This window comes from Rattus norvegicus, chromosome 11 (assembly GCF_021556685.1).
Source record: "Rattus norvegicus strain SHRSP/BbbUtx chromosome 11, alternate assembly SHRSP_T2T, whole genome shotgun sequence".
Lineage (NCBI taxonomy): Eukaryota > Metazoa > Chordata > Mammalia > Rodentia > Muridae > Rattus > Rattus norvegicus.
In genome coordinates, this window is record NC_141544.1 from 89,159,745 (window position 1) to 89,169,280 (window position 9,536).

Below are 9,536 nucleotides of genomic sequence, written 5' to 3' on the forward strand. Positions count from 1 at the left end.
TCCTGAAATCGGTTCATCTCATGCCCGTTTTCATTTGAGACGAAGCCACTCCTTCCTACCACTCACTCAGGCAGTACAGGATCCTCTTTGCCTTTTCACCACACAATTGTTCCCCACTCAGTTAAACAGACACAAGCATCCCAACATTCTGCTCAAATACATTGTAAGGTGTTTGCCCTTATGGACACAACACTCACCCTCACACTTTTGCTTGTCCTAACCCCAATCTACCCCCACACTTCCTTTATGCCACTCACACATTCTCCCTGCTGACACTTAGCATTTTCCTTCAGTCTCGCCTCTCTTAAAGCAGGCCTACTCACAGGGTTAGAGAATTTGTTTGCAAAATACCCAATATCCAATAAAAGGCTTTTAACAAATGAAATTGTAGCATTTTAACTTAGCAGTTGCTCAAAAAAATAGCATTAACTGAATGGATCTTGTTCAAATACTTCCTTTTATCTAGGTCACAGTGCCCACTGACCTCCTTTAAAGTAGACATTTATAGCATATGCACAAACAATCATGCACCATGCACAGGAAAATGAGAAATCCTGGCCTATTGCCAGCTTACTGCGGTCAGTGCAGCAAGATTCTGTCACCATCAATCTACCCACCAGGACCACTGCAGACCTCATACCTGCACTTCTCAAAGCATTACTACCTCTTGGGATAATTTAGTTATTACGGGAGGATAATTTAGCAATACTCACTCTTCAAATCACACATGATAAAGAGTTCAGAGGAACCTGTGTAACACTATTTTTTTATGACTTTCCAATAATCCAGAAAATGCCAGGACACAGATTAAAAACTTTATCGCCACCTTGCAAGAGTTTCTCAATGTGTGTACATCATCCTAAGAAGGGTATATTTACCTCCTTGGGTCCCTTACTTAGCCGTAGTTACTACACTTAGAAACACTGGGTCATGGATGGTTTTTGCATGCTAATTTCCCTGGAAGCTTAAAGCAGATTTAAGGCACACTCGAACAGGTGTTCTGTTCCAGCCAAACTGTGGGTTTCAATAACGAGGAGCCTAGCTCAGTGCCTGGTTGAGGGTGACAATGCTCACTAAACTCACTATGCCAGCATGTGATCCAGTGTTCTTAGCTGGCAATCTGGGGCCAGATTTCCAGCCAGGTTCTGTTTGAACTCGCCAGCCCCATCCACAGTCACAGAGAGCTCCATCTATCCTTCAAAGGCTCGTGAGGCAGCCTTGAGTTGCAACTTCATTCACTGTCCTTTCTTACAGGAAACTCTCTAATCTGTATCTTTCTAAAGCTCATGTCAAATGTGTCTTCTTTGCCCTCAGGAGCATCTCCGGTGGCAGTCCTCTCACCTGTAGGGAATCTTTCCTTACCCTGTGGAACCACTGCCTTTGTGTCCTTTCTGAGGTATTTGTTGCTTGTTTCCCTGTGTCCATGGCTTTTGTTGTTTGCTTGTCCCCCCACCTTCCACATTTTCAACAATAGATGAAAGTCCCTTTAGAGAAAGATTGTATCTACTGTAATTATTCAGCATAAGAATGATATGTACTCGAAGCAATCAAGAGGTAATTATTGCATTAATAACCATATGATTAATAACTATAACATACCAAAGATGTATTATTGGCATACTTTCCCAAAATCTTATCAATTTTGTTACTTCCTCTGCACTGTGGTACATATAATCCCTTTCCTTAACTCTATGCAATTGATCTTTTAAGTAAAGGATGTTGGTCTGCTATTGGCAGCTTTCTTTTCTGTCTATTTATGGTTACATAGTCATAAAGACTATGCCAAAGTTCTGTCATCCTGAATAATGTTGCAGCTTTTGTATTACTGAGTCTTGATATCAAGAAAACAGCCTACATAGGTACCCCACCCAGTGGTCATCTACTGGGTCATCTTCACATCTACCTTCTACATACACAGAAGCCTGGTCCAAGAAACTCACTTCACTTCTCCCTTGACACTGATCTGTGGGCTGGCCCACCCATCCTATATCTCCAGCATGCCTTTGAAAGTGAGTGATTTAAGACTCTGATCCTTAAGAGGTTCCATGAGATCAAATGAAAAAACACTTGGAAGCTTCAGTAAGGACAGACGGTATGGCTGTGTGGCTCTGAGGAGTGCATGTTCTGCCTCTGGGGGAAAGACACCACAGAGATGCCCCTGGTACCCTCTCCATCTGAGTGTGGATCCAGCATCATCAAACTCTTAACCATTCTGAATAATTAAGCATGTGCCCTGTGTTTCATTAAACACTCCCATTAAATATTTGTAACTACTTTGGTTTTGTTTAATAGTTCAGTAAAATCAAAACACTTCTGCGCACTGGATTCATCTGTGTCTGCTGAACTATAAGACCTTTAGATAAATCGAATTCTTAGACTTGACCCGCCATAAGGTCCTAGTGAGTAAAATCCGATTATCTTATAAGATTTGAGGCTATTTTACCTCTTTCAGAGGATCTCAGAGAAATCCATGTGAGCTAAAATCAGGGACAACATCGGTTCTTGACCATCTTCCTAACTTATATCTAAAGAACAATCCCCAAATCTGGCTTGAAAAATGTATAAGAGCCAAACGTTGCATCCCTCATTAATGCCCCTACTCTACACAGCACTGTGATATTTCAGCCAGGTGCTAAGCAGAATATAAAGTATCTAAAGCATATAATGGGAGGAATCTTATAGGATGACACCATTGCCATGCTGAACCAGCCAGCTGCTGCTGGAGATACTCCACATCATTCACTACATGCTATGTCAGCAAAGGCAGAAGAGACCTGCCTTTGACTTAATGATTCTCATGATGACCAGTAGCATCATGTCTCAACATCATGTTACTGTTTTGGGAATAAAGTTTCTCTGTTTTGCATTAGGCGATTGATTGATTTCTTCAGGACTCTTCCTAGACTCACTCTTTGTGATGGCCCTGTAGGAATGAATATTGGGCACTTTCATAATAAACTCAGCAGGTACAGGGGATGGGGTGGTGGTGGCATATGCTTCTCTAACTGAAACTGATCTACACCTTTGAGAATGAAGGGAGAAATGATAACTAAGTCACCATCTTAAAAAATAAACATCTCGGCCACTCACTGAGGCTGAGATTTTCTTTAAAACAAGAGATAAGATGAGAGAGGTCCTGTAAGACGAGGAATCACAGGAGTTGCTGTGAAGGGATTTGGGGCACTTCGGCACCACTGAGACTTATTTTCATGGTGAGAACAGGAGTTATGGATTTCCCTAGGACTTCATGATGCATGCCTTGCAAGTGCTGCTGTGACATTCGTAGATGGCCATTCAGCCTCAAGTTCCAATTTCCTTCCGGAGACCCAGCACACACAGCAAGTGCCAATCAGTCATCTCATGCCTGCACATAACCTTGCAATTTACAAGTTCTTCCTTTCCCATCCATCTTTTTACTTGCTGTCTAAAAACAGCTGTATGTGATGAGGTCTATATATTAATATAAAAAGTCTCTTTCAATTCAAATTTTAAAAATAGGGCCAGACATAGTGCTACACATACCATTAATTGCTGCAGAGGGAGGCAGAGGCAGGTGGATCTCTAAGGTCAAGGCTAACCTGGTCTACAGATGGTCTCTCCTAGATGGCCAAGACTTTACAGAGTCTTGGAAAACACCCCCTCCTCCCCAAAATCCTTCATTATAATAAGAAACAATCACCCTTAGTTTATCATTAAAAGTTCAAGAAGGTCCTTCTACTCTCTTGGCTTCTGACTGGACAGGATGACCTTAGGGGGTAAAGAACAGGAGCAAGAAAGAAAAGCCAGATTTCATCTCGTTTTTAAGCAGTGGTTCATACGTGAATACAACCCCTCAACTGACAAGGCCTCAGTTTACTGAGCCACAGAATGGAGAAAACTGTGCCAGTCCTACAAAGCTCACAGAGAAGTTATGATTTGTTTTTTAAAAAACAATCAATGTATAGATGAGTATGGCAACTGACCTTATAGCCTGAGAACTTGTAGTCTGTGAACCTTGAACAGTAAGGATGGAGGAATTTCACATGCAAGACCATGGGCCTCTCTTACCTGGTGAGGCAGTAGTAGGTCCTCAAGACTCTTCTTCTTCCCAGACAAGGGAGGTAGATCACAAAGAGTGGCTACTGTAGCTCTCTCAGAAGGCTGGACAGGAGAATACACAGGAGCTGCCACCCCACCCCTCAGCTGCACTTCTGTAGCTGAGCTGAGAGCTAACCGCTCCCTCTCAAAGGGGCAAAACTGAGAGAGAATGTTTACAGGGTGGAACTCAGGTGTCAGAGGCAAGGAACTAGGTTTGTGGGTGGAGACTTTCTGGTTCTGCAACAACTCACCTAGCTCATCTCTCTCAAGAAAGTCTGCAATTTTCTGCCAACTTCCTGTATGACCGAATTTGACCAAGGTGAGAAGGAGCAGCTTCGCTCTTGGTGTGCTCTCAATAGTTAAAACCAAACTGGACTTTGAAGACCATGATTAATACTAGTTACCAAATAATCCCCTGACTATTTATGAGAACCCCATGACTTCTGTGTAAGATGTATAGAAGACACATGTGGCACTCTGTCTCTGAAAATGAGCACATGCACACACAGAATCTCTCCTGAGTCTCCCCTCCCATCAACTTGCCACGTGTGTGACTATAGATAGTGACAGCAATGGCCACATTCTATTCTCTTTCCCACAATGCTTAGCAGGTCATGAGAAATCACTGTAATTGAATGAATGGCAATCAAGTGATATCTATTTGATGAGTCTTGATTTCTCCTTTAGTTTAACAGATTCTCAGCTCCATTTTTGGCTTTCTGATTTTTTGTTGTTATTGTTTGTTTTCTGGCTTTTTAAAGCAATCACTTGTGAGCATCTTTCTTCCTTCAGAGATGTAGATGGAATTGGAAATACTGCAGTGTGACGGTCAGAGAAGCCCCCACACAGCAATGATGATAAAAAACGAGATGAAAACCCACTGGGCACATCTTAAAACCTAAACATGGGGGCCTTCCATGGAGAGTTGGTATGAAACAAAGCGTGTTTGCCATGAGGAGTGATTTGTTGGAGACAGAACAGAGAACAGAGTGGTATGAGCATAGGACTTTCAATTTCCATTGTAAATCTTCTGTCACATTCATCAGACTAGTAAAGTCCTGTTATGTTTATTATATGGGTGGAGAACCAAGAATAAAGTGTAAAAGAAGTTTGATTGGGTTCCACTCTTTGAAGAGAAATAATAACAAACCCCTCAAAAACAGTGTATATATAGTCCTGAGCACACTAGAGCCTTGAAGAGATCTATTAGTCTATCAGACACAAAGTTCACTCAGCTATGGCTTTCTAATTCTCAATGAGTTGATCGCCCTTTTGCCTCCTTTGTAATGTCAAAGTCCTTGACATCCAGTTATTCACTCAACATCAATACAGTCACTCAATAAACAGGGAGCTGAACAGCCACCTTAGCCAAGCACAGCTCCCTGTATAGTCAAGGTGGGAAATAAGCTGAGGGTCTCATTTTGACACAGGATGTTTAAAGAGCAGGTGAGCAAGCCGATGTGCCATGGGGCAAAGGCTCAGAACAGTGCTGTGGTCATCTGGAGAAGGGAGCCATTGGTTGTTGGAAGCTGTGAAAAGGAGGAGGTTGGCTTTGGGTCTCAGGGCTTAAGGAAGACTAGGAATTCAACAAATGCAGAGGGCAGAGTTACGCATGAGTGTCTTCTGCATGGGGCAAATAGAAGTAAAAGCAGGTCGATACTGGGTGACGCCCTGGCCTCTTAGGAGTAGGAGCAATGGAACTACCACTGTTTCAGCCACTAAAGTTAGAGGGCGAGCACCTGAGGGAGCAGTTGCTTGTCATTGGCTTGGCAGTGGCCACTGGGTACCTCTCAGTCTGGGTTAAGGTCTTGTCACACTTCAGCTTTCAAAAAATGGCGTGGCAAACACTGTATTCCCTGGAGGAGCACAACAAAAGAAAAACGTCACTGTTCCCACACCTGCCATTCACTGACAGGGAACCTTGTCACCTAGGTCTCAGCTGCCTCTCTTGTAAAGAGTGGGAGTCCCACACCCAGCTATTGAGAGAGGAAGAGAGATTGTGGGGCAATACGAGCTCTGTAAACCAGAGCCACTGGCATCAATACGAAGAACTATCTTTCAGAACATGCGACTACATTTGACAAAGGACTGGTTGTGCATAGGCCCCCCATTAAGAGGCAGAGTCACAGTACACATGTACAGGGAAAAGCATTTAAGCCTTCGCTTCTGAGACTGAAGTCATAGCTTTGCGCACGCTAGGCTGGGCAAGAGCTCATTGAGCTATGTCCATGGCCCATGGTAGGAATCGAGAGACCATTTCACATGGTGTCTTATCTAACATCTCTCTTCTGTGATCACACTGGCAACTTCCCCTCCTCCCAACTCCCCCTCAGACCCAGTGTCCATAAGAAGGAATAGAAACAGGTGTTCATTTGGGTTAGGAATATCTGGTTGATTGCATCAGCCTTCCTGTCATTTCCTGGAAGGTGAGAGAGTAGCCTGTGCAAGATCACACAGTCAAACCCTCCCTGGTTAGCAGGGTTATTCTCTAACCTGCCTCCTGGGGCAGCAGAGAGACGAGAGAATTCTGAACAGGTTTAAACTGTAACCTCCTGTTTCCCAGGTCTCCCTTTACCCCAAGAGACCACTCAAAAGATTAATGCATAGACATACATCACCAGGGTGTCTAGACCCCATCTACAAGTCTCCCATCCTGATTCCCCAGATATATCCCTCTTAGTAATAGTCTTGAGAGAGCATAAATGATGTCTTGATTCTGGCATCAAGTTTTCAAGCAAGCAGGAGCAGGCTAAAAGGCTATAAACTGAGCTATTTAAGTTTCACTAACACAAAGCACACATCGTTGGTACAACTCTCTATTATAATCAGTTTCCCACCTTTATATACATATGGCTGCCTTCCTTATAAAGTCTGGACACTAAGCATCCTTTTGAGAGTGGAGCATAGTGCATGCTAACAGCAGATACTCTATAGATGGGTGGCTGAACGAACAAGGAAACAAATATTTGAAAATTCAGCTTTCCTTCAGATTCTGAGAAGCACTTGCCTTGGATTTTAATAAGAGACTAAATTCTTCCCAAACATCATTTTCCCTCTGTGTTTATGCTGTATAAGCCACCCCTTATCCAGTGAGCTCAAGGCTGCTGGGAAGGATGTATATTTCACTTGAAAATGTCTGAGTCTTACAGGTCTGATTTGTGCTACAGACTTTTGTCTGATGTGCTGCATGCTGTCAGATCAGACCAGGGACTGCCTAGGCTTTCTAAACTGGTTTGTCTTTTCCAGTCAGGTATCATTTGTCTGCTTCAGTCTTCTTCTGAATTTCCAATTTAACTCCCAGTAAAAGAGAATAATTTCAGTGCTACCAGGCTCCATGGAGGGCCAGAGAGGAAGGGCCAGGAAGACCAAGGGCCTTGGAAGGCATTCACGTTCTACCAACGAAAAGGGTACAGCCGTCTTGGACACTTTTTCTCTTCTACAAAACCAGATCTGCTTTAAATATCCACAGAACCTAAGCACAGGAGCTCAAGCAGGGCACCAGGCTGCAGCAAGGGTTGTGCCCTTTCTGTTCAGTGGGGATGAGAAGGGCGGGAGCATTGACTTGGGTTTAAGGCAGTTGTCGAATAGCATTTGGCCTGATGAGGCCACTGCTCACTCTCAACCTACATCTACATCTGACTCTGCATGGCTTGGCCCTGCTGTGCCCATCCTGAAGTTCACAGACATTTTTCAGTGAAAGGACCATGTTTTGACTTTTTGATGTCTTGCGTGACCTTTGTTCCTCCAAAATACTATAGAACTCTAAATAACTAAGAAGACAACAAAGGCACAGCCACACCAGCCATTACTTGGAGGGATGAGGGCTTCCCCAAAGCACAGTAATGTTGCTTTCAAGGTTTTTCTTATCAAACACAAATGCCAGGAAAACTCAGAGGCAGAATTTTTACCACAGGCCCCACTTCTGTGAACCCTCCCCTGCTGGATAGATCAGGGATCTGACTCATGTCCAGGGTGGAGCTCATCATTCCTGCTAAACACCTAGGCCCCTCCCTACCCATGAAGCTCAGGAGGAAATGAGGGTGACCTGGAATGAATGCCACCATTCAATGACACCAGATAGGAACAGAAAGCAAACCTTTGGCAGCCCACATAGTTGCTGCCTTTATCTGATGGAAACACCACCCATTCCATACTGGAGATTGCGTACTGCCTGCCCACTCCACAATAGAGACTACACGGATGCAAGTTCACACACTGAGCGTTTGAGTTCCCATGTCCCTCTCAGCACCTGTTCTCTTGAATTTCTCTTTTCTATGCCTACGGAAAAAACGCATAGCCCTCTTTCCACATAACACATCATAATCCCATGACCAATGTAGTGAGCAGAGAGGCAAAATTAAAAAAAATATTTTTTTAGAACAGAAAATGACTTAGATGTTTTAAAAACGGCGGTGCAATCAGATGATTATTTCTGCTCATTTCACCTATGCAAGATTAGAATATGACTTAGTCATTTTACATGTCTTGACAAGGAAGAAGCCAAAGGAAGAAGGTGAACAAATTCTAAAGACGTAAATAAGAGCGGGTGGTGAATCACAATGCATAGAAACCAGCCTCTGACTCAGAGGCTCTAAAGAAAGTAGGAAGGGCATCAGGCCGTCAGGGTACAAGGTGTTCTGCATCGATGTAAAGGACAGAGGGTCACTGCTTAGACCACCAACTCCTGGGATGCACTTTTGCAAGTGGATTCTGACAAGATTCTCTCTCAGCTCTCTTCCTTTTCTGCAAAATAAAAGAGGTTTAGATGTGTTCAGAGTAAGAACTTCTTAGAGATATTCTTTTAACATTTTTTATCTATGCTGTTTGTGTGCGTGTGTACAAATATAGATGTACTTCTGGGGAATCAGTTCTTTCCTTCTACCTTTCATGTGGGTCCTGGAGACGGAACTCAGGTGGCTTGACTTAAGCAGCAACAGGGGCCTTGACCCTCTCCAGATCTGGTCGGTCCAAAGTGAGGACTTTCTGTGAGTTGGAGTTCTGTGCTTTGACCTCTTCAACTATTATCACTGGGACTAATTTTTAGGGCAATGTTTAACTCTGTCAAAATAATGAAATGATCAGGGAGGAAGCTGCAGGAAAAACAGGCTGTTAGCTCTGAGATAACTGAGGGGTTGATGGTTGTTGGGTCTGAGCGCCAGGAGTGGTCCTGAGACAGGGAACAATTCAAACTCCAAGTGATTTCATCTGTACTACATCCCAGCAGCAGGTCCAGTCACCCAGCTTCATATTTGAAGACATTGAATATTCTATTTTGTAGGGATATCTCAGGAATGAGAATTCTAAGGCCAAGGCCTTGGATTATACATTTTCATTAATTTTCATCTTCATTATGTGACTAATTTTGCAAATAGACAACCCAAGTCATGTAAGAAAAAAATGGACAGTTTTTTTGTCTTGGTTCCTAAGCAGCCATACCCCTGATTGTGCTTCTATAACAG

The 9,536-nt window shown here is 43.3% G+C and overlaps 1 protein-coding gene across 1 annotated transcript in view; it reads right to left on the reverse strand.

Annotated features, from left to right (window-relative positions):
- The window catches only part of Tprg1 (tumor protein p63 regulated 1), a 127,510-nt gene extending 123,261 nt beyond the window's left edge, over positions 1 to 4,249 (reverse strand). Inside the window, 1 exon segment of the mRNA NM_001108320.1 lies at positions 4,048 to 4,249. The gene's annotated coding sequence lies outside the window, so the exon portion shown is untranslated.
- Positions 4,250 to 9,536: the final 5,287 nt, after the last annotated feature.